At 44.0% G+C, this 27,613-nt stretch overlaps 1 protein-coding gene across 1 annotated transcript in view; it reads right to left on the bottom strand.

Moving 5' to 3' along the window:
- The window catches only part of IFT140 (intraflagellar transport 140), a 168,298-nt gene that overhangs the window by 39,712 nt on the left and 100,973 nt on the right, over positions 1-27,613 (bottom strand). The window lies entirely within an intron of this gene.

Here is a 27,613-nt window from a genome sequence, read left to right as displayed (position 1 = left end):
GAGTGGTCCAAAATGACTCCAGATCGTTGTGCAGGTCTGATCTGCAACTACAGGAAACGTTTGATTGAGGTTATTGCTGCCGAAGGAGGGTCAACCAGTTATTAAGTCCAAAGGTTCACATACTTTTTCCTCCCTGCACTGTGAATGTTTACATGTTATGTGCAATTAAACCATGGCAACATCTAATGTTTGTGTAGTATTATGTTCAGCAGACTGTGTTCTTCTATTGTTGCGACTTAGATGACGTTCAGAGCACATTTTATGCCCAATTCATGCAAAACTCCACGTAATCCAAAGGGGTTCACATACTTTTTCTTGCAACTGTATTTACAAGCGTTATACTTAGCTTTACCACCAAGAACATACAACTCCCCCCACACCATTTGCCTCAAACAAGATACATAACTAACCCCTTCTTTTCACCACTTACACCCCCCCTCAGGGAATCAACTGTAAAAATGTTTCTTCTGTAAATTCTGTTATGATGATGTCTGCCTGTTAGAAGATGTGACTGCATTACTCCAGGCAAAATATGTAAACTATTATATTGCTTATTAACTGTGTAAAGCCGTAACTTCCTGGAACTGTACATAATGTAATGTTAAATTATATTCATTTATACTTTTTAAGACATATTATACACATACAGTACACTCACCAGCCACTTTATTAGGTATAACATGCTACTTGCTAGTGCCAAGAAAATATCCCCCACACCACTACACCTCCACCACCAGCCTGACCCATTGATAAAAGGCAGGATGGATTCATACTTTCATGTTGTTTAAGCCAAATTCTGACCCTACCATTTCAATGTTGCAGCAACCAGTCTGCCCATTCTCCTCTGACATCAAGGCATTTATGTCCACACAACTACCACTCACAGGATACTTTCTCTATTTTGGACCATTCTCTGTAAACCCTATAGATGGTTGTGCGTGAAAATCCCAGTAGATCATCAGTTTTTTAAATACTCAGACCAGCCCGACTGGCACCAAGAACCAGGTCACGTACAAAGTCACTTAAATCCCCTTGTTTCCCTATTCTGATGCTCGATTTGAACTTCAGCAAGTCATCTTCACCACGTCGAGATGCCTAAATGCATCGAGTTGTGCCATGTGATTAGATGATTAGCAATTTGTGTTACCAAGCAATTGAACAGGTGTACCTAATAAAGTGGCTGTTGAGTGTATGTATGTAGTTAAAACTATACACAGATTTTTTTTAAATTATTATTACACCCTGATAATATTATATACATCAAGCTGATCTCTTTTTTTTCATGCATATCCTATAAAATCTTTGTATCCAAACACTACTGAAAAGTCTTTCATGGATGCCAATTAAAACCACCCAGACTTCCATTTTCTAATTTTTGCTGAAAAAAACTGACATCTGGCAAGAAAACATGTGTCATAAGCAAATGTTACTGTAGCTATAGGTTCTCAGCAAACACGATGCTGGTCTCTCCAATCTATTGTGGTTAGATGGGCGTTTGCAGACTAACTTTAAGCACATATGGATTTGTAAGAACTACAGAATTACATTATTTACAGTCAGCCCATACGGTATCAGTATGTATAGCTGATTAGACGGAGAGGATGAGGTGTGTACCCTAGTCTTCCTCTGGACACTCATCACATCAGAAACTGTTACACAGCAGCCCCTGATAACATTTTCCTGCTATGACAGTGACGCAACTACATAAGGTGGGGTCCACCCTTGTAGCTGAAAGGGACGTGATTGTTGGGGGCATCTAAAGACTCTTGCTAAAGTACTTGTGCAAATCTGTGTGCTCTGTCTACTAATGAGTAACAAGGCCTTTAAATGAGAAATAAAGGAAGACAATATTATTGTCAAACTGCCTACTGTACAATTTAATGTGAGCAATAGTATGTTCAGTAATACAAACAGAGTGAGGAATTGTCAGGAGTGCTGCAGCATCAATTAAAATCCAGATTTAATGAGAAAACATCAAAACCAGCATGGTATGGCTTATATGCTTTATAATTTGGAAGATTCAGGAGGTAAATAATAACCAAATTTCTCATTTAGCATAAACTGTGGAACACCGAGTACCCAATTTCATTATAAGATCCCAACTATATGTGTATATCGTGTAACTATATTTGTTTATCTGCAGTGTCATTTATTCAATAGTGTAACTGTGAAATACAGCTGCATTATAAAAAATAAAATAGATTGTAAGCTCCAAGGAGCAGGGCCCTCCTAACCCTCTTGTATTGAACTGTATTGTTGCTGTATTGTCTCCCTTTATATTGTAGAGCGCTGAGCAAACAGTTGGCAATATATATATCCTGTATAATAATTATAATTCAACCCTTCTTCATAGTCTGATTTGATCTAGCTGCTTTCTTTCCATCAGAAATTTAGATCTAATAAGACAATATAGGTGATTGAAAATAGAACAATTTTTTATTGAAAAAAATATCTATTTGAATAAGGGGAACTAAACTCCTTTTTTAACTATTTACCCTTCCCTGCTGCTCCAAACCAAAAATAGAGCAGGTCATAACATCAGTAGAAAATTCTGAAAAATCATTCCTCAGAGCATTCGATCTTGTCATCATTATCAATTAATTTTGTTAGAAAGCCCTAAAAATTCATCCAAACCTGCTTTTTGAATGGAATCCTAGATTTATTAAACAGGTTTCTTTTATGCCTGAAATGAAAAGGTTTCTTCACAGTAAAAGCTGTGAAAATGTGGAATGACTCCCTCAGGAACTAGTTCTAGCCAGCTCAGTAGATTATTTAAAAAAAGTGCTCAATGCATTCCTAAATACGCAAAATATAACTGGATATCAATATTTACAGGTAATAACACCATGGATTGTTGATCAGTAGAATATCCCATTGCCTCCAGGGGGATCAGGAAGGAATTATTTTTCCCTGCTGGATCATGCTTTACTGATTTTTTTGTCTTCCTCTAGATCAGCTATGGGTATAGGGTTCTGTACAGTATATGGAGGTTTTCTATTGATTTATTTTTTCAGTTGGTTGAACTAGATGGACATGTGTCTTTTTTCAACCTGACTAATGTAACTATGTAGAATATGTGCATTACATTATGTTCACCTTTTCCTAAACAAAAACCACATTTGCAATTAAAGTTTCATTATTTTGAGAACAATTATCTAACCTGCTCCTTTGTACTTTGTCATCACTTTGATCAAAAACGAACATAATTTTTTTTATCCTTATATTTTAATTTTATCTTTTTTTAATTTTTTTTTACTGGTAAATTGCTGCTTTGAGGTTTAAGTTTCAGCTGGGAGAGGATCTGTATAAGGAAGGAACTGGCTGTTCATGCAGAGTACCCTCATGCACAATGCCCTCTGCCATGTAGAATAAGGCCTCCTGCACACATGTTAAAAAAAAACTCTCCTCGAAGCCTTCCTCCTGGCAGCAGCGTTTTAGGTGCGTTTACAAGAATCAAGCATTTGGATGTTAATTCATTTCATTGGCAATAATAATAATTTATTCTGGCCATTGAAATTAATTAACGCTCAAGCGTGTTAACACGTGTTTAGTTGCGTTTAGATGCATCAAGCGTCTTTTCTGCCAAAACGCTGCTACTCCTTATTTTATCTTCCTGCCTGTAAACACTTCTGCCACTAAAAGCTGCTAAAAATCTATATGTGTATGGACACATAGGATAACATGGAGGTCCATTTACAAGCAGTAAAAAATAAAACGCCCAACACCCCTAAAAGTGGCTGCAAAAACACCCTGTGTGGCTCGTGAGCAGCGACCTAAGATGGCCACACAGTAGTCGCATTCTCGCCCACCGAACACATCAGCAGATCCACTGACTCCCGGGGGGGGGGGGGGGTGAGACATTCACCAGCTACACCCCCCCCCCCCGTATCTCTGCAGCTCGCCTGTCCCGATGGGAAAAAAAACGGGGGCCCACCTTCCAGCGCTCGTAGACTGCGCCGGAGCTTGAGGCCAACACGCCGACGGTCTCTTCTGAAGCCCCGGCCTTGATTTTGGATCCACCACCGCTACCCGCGGATGACCCGTATCCCGCTTACGATACAGACACTGCATCAGATGCACTCCTGCAGTCCCCCGCACCTGCTGCCCCCAATTGCTTTCAGCACAAATTCTTTTCACATCTTTGTTCCATCATTACCCAACACTCCAAGGGCCTTCTTATTCTTTTGGGGAATTCAAATGTTACCTTGGATTCTGCGCTTCTATGGCTCCCCCCTGCTCTATGTCCAACGACATTGAGTCTAGTTCTGCTCCATGGCTTGCAAGTGTGGGACTTGGTTCGCTACTCCAGTGGCTTGATGTCACCCTTTCTACCACTGCTCCCAATTACTAATATTCCTCTCTTCCCGCCGGGTTTATATCTACCTGGGGCGTTCTCCTGGTGGGTGGCCAATGGTTTTTCGCAGATGCAACACTTCTTGACTTCCTGGTCTTTCCCCACCTGGAACTCTCTTCGGGAATCACAGGATATTCCCCAAGCAGATATTTTTCATTACCATCAATTGCGGCATTGGCTGACCTCACTGCGTGGCACTTCCGCCTTCCCATATCAGAAATCTGCCTTTGAACAGCTTTGCCAACAGCGCCCCGAGTCTTGTTTCTCTACTGTATGCATCTTTGAATATGAACTCGACGTGTACTTCCCTATCATAGTCGCTCAGTGGGAGCGCAATTTGGGAGCGGTCGTGGATCTGAAGGACTGGGATAAGGCCTGTTTATAGCTAAATGTTCATTTAATACAAACACGCTGGAGGCGGCATACAAAGTATTGTTTCATTGGTATTCAGTCCCGGTCCGTATAGCCCAGGCAAACTATCTATAGTGATCGTCGCTTTCGGGGTTGTGGCCTTTCGTGAAGATGTGTTACATACATGGTGGTCATGCGCGAGACTGATTTTTGGTCTCGTGTATTTGGCCTTCTTTACACCTTGATCCATCTCTCCATATGCTGGGAAGCCTGGTATGCTTTTCCGATATTGTCCCATACCGGGCCTGTTGCCTCACCAGCAGAAGTTTGCTTCCTATTTGTTCTTGTCGGCAAACAGAACAATTGCTCAAGCCTGGAAAAGTACATCTGTCCCTGTTCAGGGGGTGCGGGACCGTATGACCACTCTGATACTCAATGAACAGATATCGATCATCCATAATAACTCCCAACGCAAATTTTTGAAAATATGGGAGCCGTGGTTGACATATGCTTTTCCCACGCTCCCCCCATCTAGTCTGGGTTTAGGCTGTTGATCGGTATTAGCGTTCCCGGATCCCTGCTGCTGGTCTTGTCTTTTTCTTCTTCCTTTAGTCTTTTTTCCTCTTTGTTTTTGCCTGATTTTAGGGAGGTAGTAGATGTCTGCCTTTGATTTGATTCACTGTTGGTGTCATATCACTGCATTTTTTGCATTTTATGTGCCATTGATAGCCCCTGCGTGGGCGCGCCTTTTGCACCATTGGTATTATAGCATTGTTCTCTTTGTATTTTCTGTGCATTGAGAACCCCTGCGTGGGCGTACCTTTTGCTTCAGTCCTTCTTTGTTAAAACGTTTAAAATTAATAAAAACCATTGAAATACAAAAACACCTTGTGTGCATGAGGCCTTAAGCAGTAAGTGTGGATCCTCTCACAGGGCATGAAGAACAATCCTGGGGACCCAAAGAGAGGGGCTTAAATCCAACTCCAGTCTTTACCTTATGGTGGGTGAGCCTCAATCCTGCTGATCCTCTGGCTTCCATATTTTGAGTCATGGACCATTAACAAATATGTAGAAAAGGACTTTAAATTTTTCACTGACCTTCCTGATGTGCATATTTGTATTATTTACAGTCTGTAGTTCAGCTTTAGAACTGATTTTTATCTATGCGTTGCGGCAGTGCACATTACATGCATTGGATGAGTGTAGTTCCATTCATTTTGAAGAGAATCCCAACGCACTAAGATAACACACCATAGTATATTGCTGTGAGCTGCTACAAAAATGTTATGTCCTTTCTTGATAACTAGGGTGTTTTTGTAAGTCATAGAGCCCACTTTTTTTCTGGACTGCCCTAATGAACCGCACAAATGTAAACATGCCCTTAAGACAGAGAGTAAGGATTTCTGAAGCAGCATGATTACAGATTCTGCTCTCAGCAAACCAGAATCTGATTAGGTAATGAGCAGAAAAAACTGATTCTCTAGGGACTCAGTAGACAACAGTGCAAGCACCTGAAAACCAGTAAGAGCAATATCAAACAATTGTGACACTCAGCAAATTCCATCATCATGTCCATCTGTCAGATCACTTGTGGGAGAATCTGGAACGGCTTGTCAGAATAGCCCTTCCTGTAGCCTTTGTCAGGAAAGTGATTTTAAAAATAGTTCTGATGTCTCTAAAAAGTGAATGTTCCCTTGTATCCGCCTAATAAATGCCATACTTCCCATAAATGTATTTATATAACCAAAAAGACATAATATATTTCCCCAGAAAGAAGTATATAAATCAGAATTTAAAAAAAAACTGGCATTGAAGAGGTATTTGTTATACCTTGATATTTGAAAGTGCTACTTCTATCAGCCTCCACCCAAAATTAAACAAATTTTTATGCAATGGCAACCTCTACACATACATGGATTTGACTTTGACATATGTGTCATTTACTGTGAACTGATCTGAAAGCACATACAAAATTATCTTCCGTCTATAAAATACTAACCGCCCTCCATGTGAAGGAGATGAAAAGAGGATAACATGTTTAAAGTCCAGCCTTATGCTGGCCACACATGCATATATTTTCATTAAAAAAATACATTAATTTTAAGACCATTCATTTGATGTTATAATTGTTAGTGGGGCCAAATAGACGTTTGTTTTCTACCACAGTGACGAGAAAATTGGTTTTGATCGAACAAATGTTTGGACAGTGTATGTGTTTTTTTTTAGGGGATTATATTTATTTTAAGATCAAATGTTAAAAGCAAGTGAAATTCTTAAACAACATTCATCCATTGATCGAATGTACAGAATTTTTGTACTAATGTTTGTAAAAATATTCTCTTCCAAATATCTACTAGTGTATGGCCAGACACCAACCCCTTTATAGATACAGTGGAATGAATGGGCACAGCAACACTAGAAGAGGAACTATGTTTTTTGCAGGATTACAAAGTCCAAATAAAAGGGTAAAAAAGTCTGAAAAGGAAAACTAATGCAACCATCAGATCTAGGGACTGTTAAACTGCAATAGGTAACAGTTTTGTTTTAGAGTTTAGAAACTCTTTCGTAAGGATAACATACAATGATATTACAGAACCAACTCAGAAATGGGGGTTACTTTTAAGAGTCAGGCTGAGGGTTAGGCTCACAATATAGTGATCACAATGGCTCAATAATGCCAAATAAAATAACAAAAAACAGGTGACAATAAGTGAATCCCTAAATGAGGGATCAAATTCCACAACAAAGACAAGTGCTGTGATATAACATCAGGAGAAACAAATATACCAAAATTATATGAACATATAAAAATAATGTTATGAAAAACATCAACACCGATTGATTTTAAATAATATTATGCAATAAGTCCAAAAAAAAAAATTAAAAAATATATATAAAAAGTTCAAAAGGTGCGTGAACACCAAGTAATCCAACGTTTTTTGAAACGTGCAGGTGATAAAATGGATGTTATATCACAGCACTTGTCACTGTTGTGGAATTTGATCCCTCATTTAGGGATTCACTTATTGTCACCTGTTTTTTTTATTTTATTTGGCATTTATGAGCCACTGTGATCACTATATTGTGAGCAATTGGTCCCAATTTCAGGGATTCTTTATATACTATCTATTCATTTCTATTCACATCAGTACAGTCCCATTTGGACTTTTTGTTTTCACTGTTTCTTGTTATGGTACCATGTTTAGTCACTTCTTTGTTTTCACTTTACACCCCTTAGTGGATCAGTTCACTTCACGATAAGGGATTACTATTCACAGTATACACTACTAGTCACTTATAAACCATGACAATTGTTTTTATTTATTAGTAGGTAATATTTAGGATAAGCGCTGCACATATATATATATATATATTTGTCTACTCTAGTATCCATTTGATATATGGTTGGGTGCCAGCAGCCCCCCGTTCACTAGCATTGTTCATTTTGTAGCGCAGGAGGCTCACAGTGTAACTTATAGAAGGATGTCAGTCCTTGCAGTCCAGACAGGGAAGGGGGACAAAGACGAGCCTTTCCGCAGCTGCACAGAGAAGCACAGGATCTGGCAGAAGAGTTCCGTTCTCCACTCTAGAGCCGACTGCGGAGATAAGGTGGAGGTGGAGACTGTGTGGACCACATGAAATGACCTGGAGGGCCGGATTCAGCCCATGGGCCTTCTCTCTGAAACATGTGTTCCACATCATTACAGTCCTCTAGTGGGCCCTGTGCTTATTGCCTGGCACCATAGAGCTCGATTGCCATTTGCCATTGAACACCATAATTGGCAGGTTCACCACTGGCACCCTGTCCTTTTCACAAATGAGAGCAGGTTCACCCTGAGCACATATTTCAGACATGAAAGGGTCTGGAGAAGCCATGGAGAATGTTATGCTGCCTGTAACATTGTTCAGCATGACCGTTTTGGTGGTGGGTCAGTGATGGTCTGGGGATGCATATCCATGGAGGGACGCACAGACCTCTACAGGCTAGACAATGGCACCCTGACTGCCATTAGGTATCGGGATGAAATCCTTGGACCCATTGTCAGAATTTTACGCTGATGCAAGTGGGTCCTGGGTTCCTCTTGGTGCATGACAATGCCCGCCTTCATGTGGTGAGAGTATGCAGGCAGTTCCTCGAGGATGAAGGAATTGATACCATTGAATGACCCTCACGCTCGCCTGACCTAAATCCAATAGAACACCTCTGGGATATCATGTTTCAGTCCATCTGACAACGCCAAGTTGCACCTCAGACTGTCCAGGAACTCAGTGATGCCCTGGTCCAGATCTGGGAGGAAATACCCCAGGACACCATCCGTCGTCTCATTACGAGCATGCCCCGACGTTGTCAGGCATGCATACAAGCATATGGGGGCCACAAACTACCATTTTGAGTTGCTGCAATGAAATTTCAGCAAAATGGACTAGCCTGCTGAATAATTTTTTCACTTTGATTTTCGGGGTGTCTTTGATTTCAGTCCTCTGTGGGTTGATAATTTTCATTTCCATCAAACGATGCGGCATCCTTACGTTCCTAACACATTACCCAGTCCATATCAGTATAGATAGCCAGCATGAGATTTTTACCCATTGAGATCTGAGGTTTTCAAAGTGTTACTTTAATTTTTTTGAGCAGTGTATTTAGGGCCTGTATTAATGAACATCAATGGGCAAATGCAGTGTGTGTTTGACAGCAGTTTGAAATGATTTTGAGGTCATTCAAAATTCATTGCAGGTGCAGTTGATTTGTTGTATCTGCTTTTGTATTTCCATAACCTTTTTTATGATAAGAAGTTCTGAAGCCAGCAAACGTCCGTCAAAACAGGCCTTAAAAAGTTGATTTTTACTACACCTTCAAAGGAAAGATCAACTTTCTATTTTTAATGGATACCACAAATCAGGCTTTAAAGTGGTGTAAACCCTTAGGCTCCTTTTACACGGGCAGACTGATCAGGTCCATCTGTCCATTTTTCAGGTGGACCCAATTGGACCATCCATTGCCCTCTGTGCAGCAGCTGATGTAAACGGACATGTGTCCGTTTGCACCCTCCTGCATCTGATCCGCTAAAAACAGGTAGATGGGGGATCCGTTCCCATCCATCTAGCGGATTCTCTCGGATAACAGTTGGATGTAAATGGACAGGAGGTCCGTTTACATCTGACTGCCCAAAGAGGGCAGAGGGCTGTGTCTGTGTCAGCTCTGCATAAGCAGAGTAGACATGAATCTGTCATCCGCCTGCTCAGCAGGGATCAACAGACAGATTCCCCACTGAGCAGGCAGATCTGCTAGCAGAGTCTGCCCCATGTGAAAGGATCCCTACACATACCCAGTGAAGTGACTAGCCTCGGGTGATACACAGAGAAACAAATTCTCCTACATAAGTTGTACCTGTTATCTGCAGTCTTCTTTTCACTACATCTGTTCAAAATCCAGAATTTATAAAGCTTGCCTGAGCTGTCAGAGAAAGGGGCTGGAGAGCTGAAGTTACACACTGCAGAGCTTATTGACAAGATCTCTGAATACTGACTGGAGGGAAGAGACAGCCCCCCCTTCACACAGCAAACAGGAACAGAGCTGAGGCTGTCAATCACTGTGTGTTGGAGATCCCTCCCTCCCCTCCCCTAGAGGAAGGAAGAGGCAGACAGAAATTACACAGTGTTCTGGATTGAGACAGGTGCACACTATAGAAGGATATGCTTTGTTCATATTTCATGTCTGATGTTTACAAACACTTGAAGCAGTGGGAATAACCTACTGGCTCTTATAGTGATAAACGGTGGCCATTAAAATAATTGACTGTAGACATCAGCAGTCAAAATGCATAAAAAGTTTCCATTTTGTATAAAATATTTAAAAGCTTTCGTGCATTGGAAAGGCCATTCCCTTTAATCATGAGACTGTATATGGTCAGGATCTCATTGATGCCCTCTTCTGGCTGTAGAACACAGTCACGCTTCTTTATTAGATTTAAGTACAACTAAAGACTCCCTATCACAGCCCATACATTTACCAAATCCAATTACTCTGCTATGCACAGGCCTCACCTCTTTTTATCACAAGAATTCAAATGCTCTGCTGAAATTCCAAAGTTCTACACAGACCTAGCTGCAGATACTGGTTCCAATTTGATTCATCCTCCACTCTGCAATCAATCGCAGTCAGAGAAGTAAGTAGCCACACTCTGGAGTAAAAAGCCACAATCTGTGGTTATTGATGAATATGATATAGCAGACCACCTGACCTTGTTTTACTCATAATGAGCTTATTATAAGTAATACCCACAATAAGAGTGAAAGCGTCATAGGGAGGAGCTCAGGCGGTCTGCTATACATCAGATTCATTAATAAACACAGATCGCAGCTTTTAATTTATAGGGCTAGTTTATCATTGTGGTTGGGGGGAGTGAAACACACAGCTGAGCAGAGCGTAAACTGTCCCTCCAACCACTCCCCCTTAAGGTACAAAAGCAGTGGTCAGAGGTGTACACATGCCACAGTAGGAATTGAATGTCACTACCACGTGCCAAACATGACCCATTCAAATGGGGCTGCCCTACAATGCTCATGGTTGTGGCGCAGTAGTGCAGCATTTAGGAGGTTAAAACAGGTGGTGAGGCGGTGACATATTGCTTCCCTACTGCCTGTCAAAGACCTCTAAAAAGCAATCCGAGTGTGGATCACTTTTCAGAGGTGTGTCAGTCCTTGCTGCATGCCTAAATGAACCCTTTTCTGATTTTCTTAAAAAAAAAACTTCCTTTGTCTTCTTTGATTAAACTAAATCCTCCTTCATTTGTGTTTCACATGATCCATGGTGTGACTTGTGAATCAGCAGGGACAATGCTCAACAGATATCTATGGGACTTTGCAGGGGGGCTAAGAGAAAACTGTATGAGCAGACACACTTATAATCAAGTGCTGCAATGCATATTTTTTTAATGGCCTTAGTTCTGTTTGAAATATAGGAATAAATATTACATCCTATTGAAAATATGTTTAAATTGCAGAATTTTGTAATGTGGCACAATGGCATCTGAATGACATCATTGCCTATGGGGTTCTTCATACACATAAAGCTTATAGATGTGAATATGGTCAAAGTTGGTACAACCTAAATAAACTGTCTGTGGAAATACAGTCTATATCTTAAAATGTATCTCCATTTTACGGCACACTATATTCTTTTACCTAAAACCATTTTCTGTCTGAAGCTTTCAAATGTTGTATACATAAATTCATTAAAGTGGCTGTAAACCTCAGACATGAAATATGAACAAAGCACTTCACTCTATAGTGTGTACTTGTCTCAATCATGCCCCGTACACACGATAAGAAAATTGTACGAAAAATTTAGCAGAACCACTGATCGAACAATTTTCTCTTCGTTGATGAGCAGGATGTTTTAACCGATAACGATATTGTGAACGAAAAAATCCGGTTGAACAACAGTGAAAAATGTTGTCGTTTCGCATACGATCGACCAATTTTCTATGCGGTGGTATGACGGTCGTACGAAAAAAAAATATATCAAGCGCAATCACGCATGAGCGGAAACAGAAGATGACCCGGATGTTTATGTCCAAGGAATCTTCGTAAACACGAATGAAAAATCCAAATGTTAAAAGTAGATCGGCCTAATGAGATAATGAAACCAGAATTCTGCAGATTATATATATAGGTCATGTAATAAACGATATTATACTCATTGCTGGTAATTGTTGTGTATATCGCTCGTTCTGGGCGTGGCTACAAGGTCACACGCACACCGCATCACTTCCACTTGTACGGAAGACGTCAACACTACGTATTATTTTTTTAGATTGGTTAACGTGAGCCACGATTTCGACCAATGAACGCCTCTCGGTCGTCAGATGACTGACTGGTCGATTTTCTAATCGTGTATTTCCACCTTAAGATTGACAGCCTCAGCTCTGTTCCTCTGTACTGTGTAAAGGGAGGGGTGTCCCTTTCCTCCAATCAGCACTTAGAGCTCTCCTCTCTGAGCTCTGCAGTGTGTAATTTCAGCTCTCTGCCCCTTTTTTTCTGACAGCTCAGACAAGCTTCATAAATTCAGGACTATGAAAGGATGTAGGGGACATACAGCTGTAGATAAACATGTACAACTTATGTAGTAGGTTTTGTTTCATCTTTGTGTATCACCTGAGGCCATTCACTTTACTGGGTATATGTAAGGTATATGTAAGGGTTCACAACCACTTTAAAAATGAACACAACTGCAGGCAGGAGTATGCAAAATACAAAGTACCTTACATACGTAGTTGCTGCGAGCGGCTTAGTAGTTAGAGAATAATTCCAGAGACCTGGAGGCGAGTGGAGGTCACTGAACATTTCCAGTTTCTAGGGCCATCTGCCAGGTCTATGCATTGTTCCACTGGGCCAATGTAACTATGTATAAAATATCCATACCTAAAAAGGTGAACTCCGTACACCCTCCTTGCTATACTTACCTTCGTGGCCGCTGAGATGTCAGTCAGTTTGTACGATATTAGTTCACTATTTCATTTTTCCTGAACAGGAGAACTAACCCTTTAAAGAGTATCCCATTCAGAGGAAAGTGACAGTTTCTCTTCATCCAAAGTCACCTTTTTAAATGTGAACCCTCACCTCCTTACAGAAATGATGACTAAAGCTGTCTATACACCAGTAAAATTTTGTTCCACAATTTTCGTTTGTTTTTCTATTGGTTAAGGGGGTGAAATTGACGCTTGTTTTTAACCGCAATGATGAGAAAATCTGAAGGAGCAAGATGGATAATTTCACTGGAACTAACGAAATTCTAACTGCGAATGCATTTTTTCGTTCAGAAGAAATAATATTGCAATACATATTGTAATGCACATGTTCTAGGCACAAAAAAACCCAAAAAACTATTTAATGTTTGAGATTCCATTCAAGTAGCAGGTCTGGATGAAAATTTAAGGGTTTTCAAACAGAATTAGATGACTTTGGGTACCAAATAAAAATGGGTGAACAGGCAGGATTTTTAATGGAGAAGATACAAGCTACCTACCTGCCTGTCCACCCCTGCAGGCGCAGCTCACTGTACAAATTTGGCAATGCCGAATTAGATGAAACTTCCGCACATGCACCAGAGTGATGTCATCCTAGCCCGGCCAATGACAGCGGCTGGCGTTCGGGACCCGGCAGCCCGATGATGTCAACAGCCGGTAGGGGAACTTCGGAACAGTGCATTGCAGGTTTGGAGATGAGTATAGTTCCGCTTTAACAATGGCAAGATCAAATGCTTTCATGATTTTTCAAAGTTTCTACAAAAGTTTGAACAAAATTCTACTGGTGTATGGCCAGTTTAAAGTGGTTGTAAACTCTTACATATACACAGTGTAGTGACTGGTCTCAGGTGATACATAGAGATGAAACAAATCCTCCTATGTACGTTGTACCTGTTTATCTAAAGTCCTCTCTTCTCTACATCCCTGCAGAGTCCAGAATTTATAACGCTTGCCTGAGCTTTCAGAAAACAGGGGGCAGAGAGTTGAAACTACACACTGCAGAGCTCAGTGAGGAAAGCTCTGAGAGCTGATTGAAGGGAAGGTACACTCCCCCTTTCACACAGAAACAAAGCTGAGGCTGTCACTCACAGGTCATGTGTTCGAGGTCCCTACCTGTCGTCGTTTTTCTCTTGGTGTCCAGAAAACTTATCAGAAGTGATTCATGCTGATAGCAGAGGAATGAAGCAGCAAACAAAAATGACACTCAGTGCTCTGGACTGAGACAAGTACACAGTACAGAGGGATATGTTTTGTTCACATTTCATGTCAGAGATTTACAAACATTTTAACCACTTCAATACTGAGCACATTCACCCCCTTCCTGCTCAGGCCAACATTCAGCTTTCAGTGATGTTGTACTTTGAATGACAATTGCGCGGTCATACAAAACTGTACCCATATGAAATTTTTATATTTGTTTTGAGACAGATAGAGCTTTCTTTTGATGGTATTTATTTACCACTGTTTTTTTAATTTTTTGCTAAACCAATGAAAAAATGACCAAAAATTTTGAAAAACCCCCACGGTTTTCTTAGTTTTGGTTATAACATTTTTCAAATTTTCAAATTAGTAATTTTTCTTCTTCACTGATGGCCACTTATAGACTGTACTGATGTGTACTGATGAGGCTGCACTGATGGGCACTGGTGGGGCTGCACTGATGGACACATCAGTGGTGACAAAGCCCTGATGAAGCTTCACTGATTAAGCGGCACTGATGGGGCTGCACTAATAATCAATGTAAACCATGTACTGACCAGCCTTGTCTGTTATCGATTTTCCTTTCCTCACAGACACAGCATGTAAGGAAAGGACTGCCGAAAACCCACAAGTCTGTTTACATGTGATCAGCTGTGATTGGACACAGCTGATCACATGGCAAAGAGCCGCTGTGATTGGCCCTTTACCCCAATCTGTGATCAGCTGTGTCCAAAGGACACAGCGGTTACAAAGCAGGCCCGGGTGTGGTGTTCTGGGAGGACGTCCATGGACTCCCTCCCAAAACTGGACAACCGTGCTGTACTGGTCCTTCGGCTATAGCGCAGTCGGCAAGTGGTTAAAAGTGTTAGAAAGCCACCTGTGCTAATAGGAACGACCGTCTCAATACTTCAGAAGCTATTCAAAAACTCTAGCTTGTCACCGGCCCCAAGCTTGCCTATACCAATTATGGGTACCCCACAATTCCAACACAATGAGACTGACTCTCAGCTCCAAACTCTTGTGACCCGTGGTCTCTTTTGGGTGACTCACTTCTCAGACCACAACAAACCGACTTCCAAGGTAGCACTTCAGGCCGTATACGGATCAGAGCTAGATTTCTTTAGATGCAAACAGATACTGGTGATATTCCACCCTATCCAAGCTCTTTGCTCTCTCACCCCTCTGGAAAAGCTTTGCCAGGATAGCGCCCCCCTGTGCCACACTTTGGCCCTGTCCTAATCAATGCTGATCTCAGATGTACAATAATGCGATCATACCTTTTTGTGGAAATGGGAGGGCGATCTACGGAGAGTTTCTTCCCAACCCCACAAAGAAAGGATACTTCTATTTGCACATAAGGCATCTATTGCTAAAACATTCCAAAAGAATGTCTATAAAATAGTGTCACGATGGTACAGGACTCCCCAACTCCTACATAAAATTGATCCCTGAATATCCTCTCTTTGCTGGAGATGCAATCAGGAGGAAGGTACTCTACTCCACATATTCTGGTCCTGCCCTGACCTTCAGGAGTTTTAGACTGCAGTGCCCACAGCAATACATAAGGTGACGAATGTGTCTCTTGCGGAGGATCTGGCGGCATGTTTACTCCATGTCACCTTGATGTCCATTAAGCACTATAAAAACTCTCCTAAAACATCTGCTTAACGCAGCTAAGGCATGTATATCAGCCATGTTGAAGAATTCCTCTCCACCTACTATTGCACAATGGCTGGAGCGACAGCTGATAGAATAACTGACGGCTGACGTCAGGGAGCAAACCGGAAAAACATTTTAAAATCTGGACCCCGTAGTTCCTTTATAAGGACCCGGACCCCTATGAAGTGACAGACTGAAGGGAAATCTGTAAAAGTTACACTTTTTTCTTTCTCTTTCTTCTCTCTTCTTCTTTTGCCTATCCTATCCCTCCTAGATTGTAAACTCGAAAGAGCAGGGCCCTCAATCCCCTCATGTTTTGCATTGTATTGGTATTGTTCTGTCACATGTTCTGTCCCCCTTTGTAATGTACAGCGCTGAGCGAACCATTGGCGCTTTATAAATACTGTATAATAATAATAATAATATAATAATCCTGTCCCCTCCTCAGAGAACCGAAACATATTGAGAGTTAGAGCAGAAATCTCATTAAAAGACATGTTTGTATTATCCTGCCCATACTCAGAATTCCAATAAGTGTGAATATCTCAGAACCTTTGAGCTTTATCTATACTTGGAATAGAAGATGTCTGTTTTGCATATCAGTCTGTGATGTTTTCTTTTTATGTAACCATCTGCTTGGCTCTACTGGAGTTTGAAAATAAAGAATTTATTTTAAAAAATCCACCTGTGGGGGGGAAATTACAGAATACAGAACAGGTGCAATACACTGTGTGCACCAAATCATCATTTTTAAGCATATTGTCCAACTCCAAGCTGTATAAACTTGCATGCCTATTGCATTTAAGCATATCAGGTGATGTGTATTTGTGTAATGAGGGAGGGTGTGGTCTAAGGAGATCAACACCCTATATCAAGGTGTGCATAATTATTAGGCATCTTTTTTTCCTCAGGCAAAATACCCAAAAAAAGAGACTTAACAGACTGTGAAAAGTAAAAAATTGTAAAATGTCTTTCAGAGGAATGCAGTACTCTTGAAATTGCTAAGATGTTGTGGCATGATCACAGAACCATAAAACGTGTTGTTGCAAATAGTCAACAGGGTTGCAAGAAACGTGTTGAGAAAAAAAGATGCAAATTAACTGCCAAAAATTTGAGAAGAATCAAACGTGAAAATACCAGGAACCCATTATCTTCCAGTGCTGTCATATTCAAGAACTGCAACATACCTGGAGTGCCCAGAAGTACAAGGTGTTCAGTGCTCAGAGACATGGCCAAGGTAAGGTAGGCTGAAACCCGACCATCACTGAACAAGACATAAGTTGAAACGTGAAGACTGGGCTAAGAAATATCTGAAGACAGATTTTTCAAAGGTTTTATGGACTAATGAGAGAGAGTAACTCTTGATGGACCAGAAGGATGGGCCTGTGGTTGGATCAGTGACGGGCACAGGGCTCCACTTTGACTCAGACGCCAGCAAGGTGGAGGTGGGGTACTGGTATTGGCTGGTATTATTAAAGATGATCTCGTAGGAACTTTTCGGGTTGAAGATGGACTCAAAATCAACTCCCAAACCTACTGCCAGTTTTTAGAAAAAACTTTCTTCAAGCAATGGTACAGGAAAAAGTATGCATCTTTCTAGAAAACCATGATATTGATGCAGGACAATGCTCCATTGCATGCCTCGAAGTACTCCATTGCATGGCTAGCCAGTAAAGGCCATAAAGATGAAAGAATAATGGTATGGACTAGAGATGAGCGAATCGAACATGACGAAGTGGAATTCGTTCCGAAGATTTGGAAAAATTCTATTCGCGACGAATCCGAAGATTAGCAAACTTCGGATGCACGAATCAAATTTTCCCAAAAATGGCAGCGACATGTGTGGCCACGGAGAAAATGGACAGAGAAGATGGGGCGGGGATCTCTGGGAAGGCGCGCAGACAAGGCGCGCTGACCCATAATGCATTCATGACATGTGATCGCATTAGCCAATCAGCAGCCAGCCAGCACTATAAATCGCGGCCATCTTAGAATTCTCCATTAGCCTCCGGTCATTCAAGAGAGACAGACCTGTCTGTATTAAGGGACAGAGTTAGGGCCACAGAGACTTTAGGGCCACAGAATCGTTACTCAGGGACACAGAATCGTTACTCAGGGACACAGAATCGTTACTCAGGGACACAGATTCGTTACTTAGGGCCACAGCTATCAAAGAATCGAAAATTTAAAGTGACATACACCCTTTTTTTTTTTGGTGGCTGTCGTGCACAGTTGGTGCTGCAGTTTGCCGATTGTGCAAAATAAACTGACTTTCTGCTTCACAACCACTATTGTACGTTCAAAGAGTTAAATCCATTTACACGCCGGCTGGCGGTAATATTTTTTGGGTGTTTAGTGCATTCCAGTGACACAAACGTACAGTTTCCAGCCAACGGCAAGCTGCAATTGACCGATTGTGCTAAATAAACTGACTTTCTGCTTCACAACCACTATTGTACGTTCAAAGAGTTAGATCCATTTACACGCCGGGTGGCGGTAATATTTTTTGGGTGATTAGTGCATTCCAGTGACATAAACGTACAGTTTCCAGCCAACGGCAAGCTGCAATTGACCGATTGTGCTAAATAAACTGACTTTCTGCTTCACAACCACTATTGTACGTTCAAAGAGTTAAATCCATTTACACGCCGGGTGGCGGTAATATTTTTTGGGTGATTAGTGCATTCCAGTGACAGAAACGTATAGTTTCCAGCCAACGGCAAGCTGCAATTGACCGATTGTGTACAATGAACTGACTTTCTGCTTCACAACCACTATTGTACGTTCAAAGAGTTAGATCCATTTACACGCCGGGTGGCGGTAATATTTTTTGGGTGATTAGTGCATTCCAGTGACATAAACGTACAGTTTCCAGCCAACGGCAAGCTGCAATTGACCGATTGTGCTAAATAAACTGACTTTCTGCTTCACAACCACTATTGTACGTTCAAAGAGTTAAATCCATATACACGCCGGGTGGCGGTAATATTTTTTGGGTGATTAGTGCATTCCAGTGACATAAACGTACAGTTTCCAGCCAACGGCAAGCTGCAATTGACCGATTGTGCTAAATAAACTGACTTTCTGCTTCACAACCACTATTGTACGTTCAAAGAGTTAGATCCATTTACACGCCGGGTGGCGGTAATATTTTTTGGGTGATTAGTGCATTCCAGTGACATAAACGTACAGTTTCCAGCCAACGGCAAGCTGCAATTGACCGATTGTGCTAAATAAACGGACTTTCTGCTTCACAACCACTATTGTACGTTCAAAGAGTTAAATCCATTTACACGCCGGCTGGCGGTAATATTTTTTGGGTGATTAGTGCATTCCAGTGACAGAAACGTACAGTTTCCAGCCAACGGCAAGCTGCAATTGACCGATTGTGTACAATAAACTGACTTTCTGCTTCACAACCACTATTGTACGTTCAAAGAGTTAAATCCATTTACACGCCGGCTGGCGGTAATATTTTTTGGGTGATTAGTGCATTGCAGTGACATAAACGTACAGTTTACAGCCAACGGCAAGCTGCAATTGACCGATTGTGCTAAATAAACTGACTTTCTGCTTCACAACCACTATTGTACGTTCAAAGAGTTAGATCCATTTACACGCCGGGTGGCGGTAATATTTTTTGGGTGATTAGTGCATTCCAGTGACATAAACGTACAGTTTCCAGCCAACGGCAAGCTGCAATTGACCGATTGTGCTAAATAAACTGACTTTCTGCTTCACAACCACTATTGTACGTTCAAAGAGTTAAATCCATTTACACGCCGGCTGGCGGTAATATTTTTTGGGTGATTAGTGCATTCCAGTGACATAAACGTACAGTTTACAGCCAACGGCAAGCTGCAATTGACCGATTGTGCTAAATAAACTGACTTTCTGCTTCACAACCACTATTGTACGTTCAAAGAGTTAAATCCATTTACACGCCGGCTGGCGGTAATATTTTTTGGGTGATTAGTGCATTCCAGTGACCTAAACGTACAGTTTCCAGCCAACGGCAAGCTGCAATTGACCGATTGTGCTAAATAAACTGACTTTCTGCTTCACAACTACTATTGTACGTTCAAAGAGTTAAATCCATTTTTATTTTTGGGGTGCTTATTGAATTAAAGAGTATGTCAGACAACACGCAGAGGAGTGGCAGAGGAGGCAATGTTTCAGGAGCGAGCAGACGTGGCAGCAGAGGAAGGGGTCGAGGCAGCACTAGTCGCAGCCAGAGGCCAGTGCTCCCGGTGTCATCCAGCGGTCGTGTCTCCACCGACAACCCTGCCGTCATCGATTGGTTGACTCGGTCGTCTTCCTCTTCCCAGGTCACCTCTGACACCTACAGCCAACGGTCGGTGGGTACGTCAGACACAACCGTTAGTTGGCATGGCCCGGGAGCAAGCCCACTGAAATCACGTGTCCTCGACCTGCCCCTGTCCTTTGGTGTTCCCTCACCAAGCGAAGTATCGCATGCTGTGGGCTCAGCCCCACTGTACAGTGAGGAAGAGCTAACAGAGGGCGGTCAGGAACGGGGGGAGACATCCGCCTCTTCAGCAGCCAGGCGAAGAAGTACTGGCGAGGAGAGTGGCTCGGTAGCCGGTCTAGAGACAGGTCTGTCTCCTGACCCACACGCAGCCGAGGGGGCTAGTAGTGACGCGGAGACCCTAATTGATGATGATGAGGCTGATCGCACTTGGCAGCCTCGTCGTCATCAGGCTATTGCTTCCGCATCATCAGGAGAAGAGGGTGCCAGCTTGCCAGCGAGCAAAACAGTCGGTGGGTTGCCCAGGAGGCAGCAGGGTCGCAGCAGTGTCAGTGGAGGCAAACGGCCACGGAGTAGAGCACCAGCTCCACTGCAGCCTACCACCACGGCCAGTAGTGGTGCCGGTGTGCACGGAGGAAGTAGCAGTCAGCCAGTGAGGAGTAGCGGGGGCAAAGTTTCCTACTCGGCGGTGTGGCAATTTTTCGTCAAGCCGCCCGAGGAAGTAAACGTAGCCATATGTCGACTATGTGGCCAGAAAGTCAAGCGTGGCCAGGGGGCCAATGTTGGGACTACAGCGTTGCGTCAGCATATGCAGCGTCGCCATTCGGTGGCCTGGGAAAACCGTGATAAAGATACGGCGGTTCTGCCTGCCCCAGCCCCCGCTCCATCACCCGCTCCGTTACTTGCTCCGTCACCCGACGTCAATCGCCCTCTATCAGCCAGTCAAGGCTCCAACACCTCTGCTGAGGGGAGTTGTCGCTCGTTGGCATCTTCCGCTCGTTCAGATGCTCCTTCTCCTGCTACTCCTCTTCACGGATTCCGTCAGCAGTCTTTCTTGGAATCCGTTTCCAAGAGACAACAGTTTGCGAGCACGCACCCGACGGTGCAGAAGCTGAACGTCCTCCTGTCCAAGTTGCTGGTGCTGCAGTCCCTCCCTTTCCAAGTGGTGGACTCAGCACCTTTCCGAGAAATGATGGCTTGTGCCGAGCCGCGGTGGAGAGTGCCAAGCCGGCATTTCTTCGCCAAAAAGGCAGTGCCAGCCCTGCATTCACATGTAGAAGAGATGGTGGGCCAGTCTTTGAGCATGTCGGTCTCTGCCAAAGTGCACGGCAGCGCCGACGTGTGGAGCTGTAACTACGGTCAGGGACAGTACATGTCATTTACGGCCCACTGGGTGAACGTGGTGCCGGCACAGCCGCACCAGCAACTTGGACAGGTCACGCCGCTTTTGCCTCCACGTTTGCACGTCCTTGGTCCACAAAAGATGTCCGCCTCTACCACCTCTTCTTCCGCCGTGTCCTCAGCCGCCACCCCCGTGCCAAGTCCCAATACCCGACCGGCATATCACATGTGCAGGGCGCAACGGTGTCACGCTGTGCTGCACCTGGTATGCCTTGGCGAACGTAGTCACACAGGGGAGGAACTTCTGAGTGTAATGAACAGAGAAATCGACAGATGGCTGTCTCCGCGCAAACTCAAAATCGGAACCATGTTGACCGACAACGGAAAGCATATGGTGTCTGCTCTGCGTCAAGGAAGGTTGTGCCATGCGCCATGCATGGCTCACGTGTTCAATCTGGTTGTCAAGCGGTTCCTAAAATCCACCATCCCACTGCAAGACATCCTTAAAATGTCACGTAAACTTTGCATGCATTTCAGCCATTCCTACACCGCAAAGCACACCCTCCTTGAGCTGCAGCGGCAGAACGGAATTCCACAGCATCGCCTGATCTGCAACGTTGCAACAAGGTGGAATTCAACCCTACATATGTTAGACCGCCTTTACGAACAGCGAAAGGCCATCACCGATTTCCTGATGTTACAAGCGGATAAAGGTACTCCCCTGTGTAACTTAGATGTCAGCCATTGGCAGCTCATGCGTGACACCTGCCGCTTGCTCAGGCCCTTTGAGGAGGCCACGCTATTCGTGAGTTGGCAGGACTATGGGATGAACGACGTCATTCCTCTGTTGCACGTCCTGGAACAAATGCTGTTAACAATGGCTGGTCAGGGTGCGGTAGACATGGCGCACAGATCTCAACGCCACATGACCCCTGTGGGGGCAGGACAGGAAGAAGAGGAGGAGGTAGAGGAGGACATTGGTGCTCAGGAATTATTGAGTGAAATGGGTGGTTTTTCCACTCAGCGGACAGGAGTGGAAGAGCAGGAGCATCTGGTAGAGGAGGAGGAGGAGACAGAGGACCCAGACGCACCGTGGCAGTATGCTGTGGAGATGGAGGCAGGGAGTCCCTCGCATTCCTTGGCACAAATGGCCCATAGCATGCTCGGTTGCTTGCGTAGCGACAGCCGAAGAATAACCATCAGACAGAGGGATGACTTTTGGCTGTCCACCTTGTTGGACCCTCGCTACCGTTCAAAAATGGTGGCCTTTTTCACACCTGCTGAGAGGGAGGCCAAAATAAAGTACTATAAAAACCACCTATGTAGTCAGTTGGTCTCTGCCTTTCTGCGCCAACGTCCATCCTCAGACACTGTGGGCCCTGTGCGCTCGCGGGAATTGCTTTGTATATCTGTCGCCTTAGGGGCCGCTGTCTGGCGACATAATTTTTTGTCACTGTGTAGACATCTATTTATAGGCCGATGTTTGGCCACAAAAATATATTTAGTAATAACCTAGCCGTTCAGGCCGCTCCCTGAACACCTCGGGAATTGCTTTGTATATCTGTCGCCTTAGAGGCCGCTGTCTGAACAGCTCATGAATTGCTTTCTATATGTGTCGCCTTTGAGGCCGCTGGCTGGACAGCTGATGAATTGATTTGTATATATGTACTTATTGTCCGCTGTCCGGACAGCTCATGAATTACTTTTTGTATATAGCCTTCCAAACCACTCTCAGAATAAGTCATGATATTCATGCTGTGTATAGCCTTATAGGCCAATGGTCAATCAAGTCATGATTGTTATAGTGTGTATAGCCTTATAGGCCGCTGTCTTTACAACTTTATAATTCCATGCAGTATATAGCCCTATCGGCCACTTTCTGGCATCCAGTTGCTGTAGCCCCCATCACCACACTGTGCCACGGGCCCCTGTACCGCCTTCTCATACTGCTGCCAGATCCATCCTCTGCCATGTGTGTCTTTGTCGTCTGCTCACGCTGCTGGGTTCCAGTTTTAAACCTAGGCCTGTGTATGGCTTCCGAATACTGCTGCCTCCACCGCCACCCTGCGCCATGTGCCTCTGTCGTCTGCTCACGCTGCTGACGGCTTCCGCTTTTTAACCTAGGCCTGTGTATGGCTTCCGAATACTGCTGCCTCCACCGCCACCCTGCGCCATGTGCCTCTGTCGTCTGCTCACGCTGCTGACGGCTTCCGCTTTTTAAACTAGTCCTGTGTATGTCTTCCGAATACTGCTGCCTCCACCGCCACCCTGCGCCATGTGCCACTTTCGGGTCTCCTCACACTGCTGCCAGGTCCATACTGATTCATGGCCCCCTGTACCGGCTCCTCATGAACGTGGTTCAGCGGGTTTGCATCACTTAACGGCAAATCGTTGACAAATGCTGGGACGTTCAGTGTTGTGCGCATTAAGCCAGACACCAAAGGGCAGCACAGACCTGTTATTACTCGCTCAAGCATGGCTGAACAAAACCAGTCTCTACCACAAATTGGACCCAGACCTGCCCAGGGTCTCGTAACTAGATTGCACGGAGGAGTAGAGTCCGTTATCGGAATTAAATAGACAAAACGCCACACCAAAAAGAGTGGCCATTTCCAACACTTATTCCAGAAAGAGGAACAACCCGTTTCATATACGGCCCGTAGACGTTTCACGTCTGCCACATTCAGTCGATTTAAGACGCAAGCTCCACTTCCTGTGGTCTCTGACCGTCGATATACCTTTAAGTGTCAGCTTTGAAGCTATATTCCCTCCGGAGCACTGACACTGGTGCCCTTCCGTCAACATGCCTTTAAGTTTCAGTTTTCAACCATATTCCCCACAGAAGCCAAACTCTTGGGTATCCCAGAAGCTGCTCAGCGGGTCAGGGCAATAAAGCTCCCGGTTCGCAGGTTGTTCCGTCTTATGGATGGAAGTACGACGGTATATGATCTTCTTCGCACCCACGGCCTCACCTCATAGAATCTCTGCATTGCATCTGCAATCACAACGCTGACTTCCCGGATCGCCACTCAGCCATTGGACTCTTGATAGTCGTCTCCCCACACTGCTGCTGGGGGGACTTTTTAACCTAGGCCTGTGTATGGCCTTCAATTGAAGCTGCTTCCGCTCCGCCACTCTGCCATTGGACTCTTGATAGTCGTCTCCCCACGCTGCTGCTGGGGGGACTTTTTAACCTAGGCCTGTGTATGGCCTTCAATTGAAGCTGCTTCTGCTCCGCCACTCTGCCATTGGACTCTTGATAGTCGTCTCCCCACACTGCTGCTGGGGGGACTTTTTAACATAGGCCTCTGTATGGCCTTCAATTTAAGCTGCTTACGCTTCGCCACTCTGCCATGGGCCCCTGTACCGCCTCCTCTTGCTGCTGCCAGGTCCAGAGTGTGTCATGGGTCCCTGTACGGCCTCCCATTGCTGCTGACTTCATCGCCAGACTCTGCCATGTGCCACTTTCAGGTCTCCTTACACTGTTGGTGGGTTCCATTTTGTGATAGGGTGCTGTATGGCCTTCCATTGCTGCTGCCTCCACCGCCACCCTGCGCCATGTGCCTCTTTCGTCTGCTCACGCTGCTGACGGCTTCCGCTTTTTAACCGAGGCCTGTGTTGGGCTTCCGAATACTGCTGCATCCACCGCCACCCTGCGCCATGTGTCTCTGTCGTCTGCTCACGCTGCTGACGGCTTCCGCTTTTTAACCTAGGCCTGTGTATGGCTTCAGAATAATGCTGCCTACACCGCCACCCTGCGCCATGTGCCTCTGTCGTCTGCTCACGCTGCTGCCAGGTCCATACTGATTCATGGCCCCCTGTACCGGCTCCTCATGAACGTGGTTCAGCGGGTTTGCATCACTTAACGGCAAATCGTTGACAAACGCTGGGACGTTCATTGTTGTGCGCATTAAGCCAGACACCAAAGGGCAGCACAGACCTGTTATTACTCGCTCAAGCATGGCTGAACAAAACCAGTCTCTACCACAAATTGGACCCAGACCTGCCCAGGGTCTCGTAAGTAGATTGCACGGAGGAGTAGAGTTCGTTATTGGAATTAACTGTGAGGGACTTTTAAACCTAGGCCTGTGTATGGCCTTCAATTGAAGCTGCTTCTGCTCCGCCACTCTGCCATTGGACTCTTGATAGTCGTCTCCCCACGCTGCTGCTGGGGGGACTTTTTAACATAGGCCTCTGTATGGCCTTCAATTTTAGCTGCTTACGCTCCGCCACTCTGCCATGGGCCCCTGTACCGCCTCCTCATGCTGCTGCCAGGCCCGTAATCTGCCATGGGCCCCCGTACCGACTCCTCATGCTGCTGCCAAGCCCGTAATCTGTCATGGGCCCCTGTACCGCCTCCTCATGCTGCTGCCAGGTCCAGAGTGTCTCATGGGTCCCTGTACGGCCTCCCATTGCTGCTGTCTCCATCGCCACACTCTGCCATGTGCCACTTTCAGGTCTCCTCACACTGCTGGTGGGTTCCATTTTGTTATAGGGTGCTGTATGGCCTCCCATTGCTGCTGCCTCCACCGCCACACTGTGGCTCCACACTCTGGTTTTGGCCCCGTGACTGCCCAAATGAGTGAAGTGTGCGGGGATTCTAAGATCGACGGCACTCATCTGCATGTCATACTGACTGACAGTATTATTTCTCTTCCCCAGCAGACTCCAAGGGCATTTAAATTAAAGGTACAGTGTTCTGCACTAATATAAAGGCTCTCTGAAGCCTAGAAACACCCTTTTTATAAGTTAAATTCGCAGCGAATATATTCGGCTCGAAGCGAATTTATTCCGCGAATTTCGGCGAATCAGCCGAACTGAATTTTTGAATAATTCGCTCATCTCTAGTATGGACCCCTTCCTCACTTCACCTAAACCCGATTGCGAACTTGTGGGTCCTTATTAAATGGGAGATTGATGGTGAAGGAAAACAGTACACCTCTCTGAACAGTGTCTGAGAGGCTGTAGTTGCTGCTGCACAAAAGGTTGTTCATCAAAAGGATCAAGAAACTGACAGACTCCATGAATGGAAGGCTTTAGACTGTTTTTGGTTTTTTTTTTTGTTGAAATGTCAGAATTGTTTATTTGTAATTTTTGAATTTTTGCTTATTATTCTCACTTTAACAGATGAAATTAAAAAAGTGAGATAGGAACAATTTTCATGTTTCATTTAGTTGCATAATATTTCTGCTCACTAATAGTTGCTGAATAATTGTGCACACATAGATTTTCTAAGAAAGCCAAAACCTCACTTTTACTTTCCTATTTAGGTTTGAGGTTTATTAATATTTTAGATTGACCGAGAGCACTGTAGTTCAATAATGAAATGAATCCTCAAAAATGCAACTTGCCTAATACTTGTGCACACAGTGTATTTCCTGAATAGACATAGGACGGGGGGGGTGGTGATTTACTTAAACTGGTGCACATAGAATCTGGTAAAGCTGTGCACAGTAACCAATCAGCTTCTTACCTCAGCTTTTCAGTTAAACCTTGGCAATAAAACCTGGAAGCTGATTGGTTACTAAACACAGCTGCATCAGATTCTGTCTGCACCAGTTTTAGTAAATCTGCCCCGTAGTATTTCACTGAAAGAATCTACCATTTGACTGATATTGATGTTTAAAGTTTCAAACTTTGTTCTGTCCTAATGACTTTCTCGTTCTATGGCATAAATGTAATTACACATTTGTCAGTAATACTTTCCTCATGACCATTTCATTCTCTGTAACAGAGCCTCCTGTTTAAGAATGAATCAGTTCTGGCTGGGAGTTGTAGGGAGGGAAGATGGGGCTATGGAAGGGGAAATCAGCCTTCCAGGAAATGCATCCTTACTTTTTTCTTTAGAGAACATCTATCTACAACCAGCGCCAGAGCAAAACTCTCCAATGAAGGAGGGGTGCATTGAGAAAA

Source organism: Staurois parvus, unplaced genomic scaffold, assembly GCF_062004578.1.
Source record: "Staurois parvus isolate SC_StPar_1 unplaced genomic scaffold, SC_StPar_1.0 ptg000018l, whole genome shotgun sequence".
NCBI classification, from domain to species: domain Eukaryota; kingdom Metazoa; phylum Chordata; class Amphibia; order Anura; family Ranidae; genus Staurois; species Staurois parvus.
The sequence above is the reverse complement of the archived record's forward strand: the minus strand, read 5'-3'. Positions and strand labels throughout refer to the sequence as shown.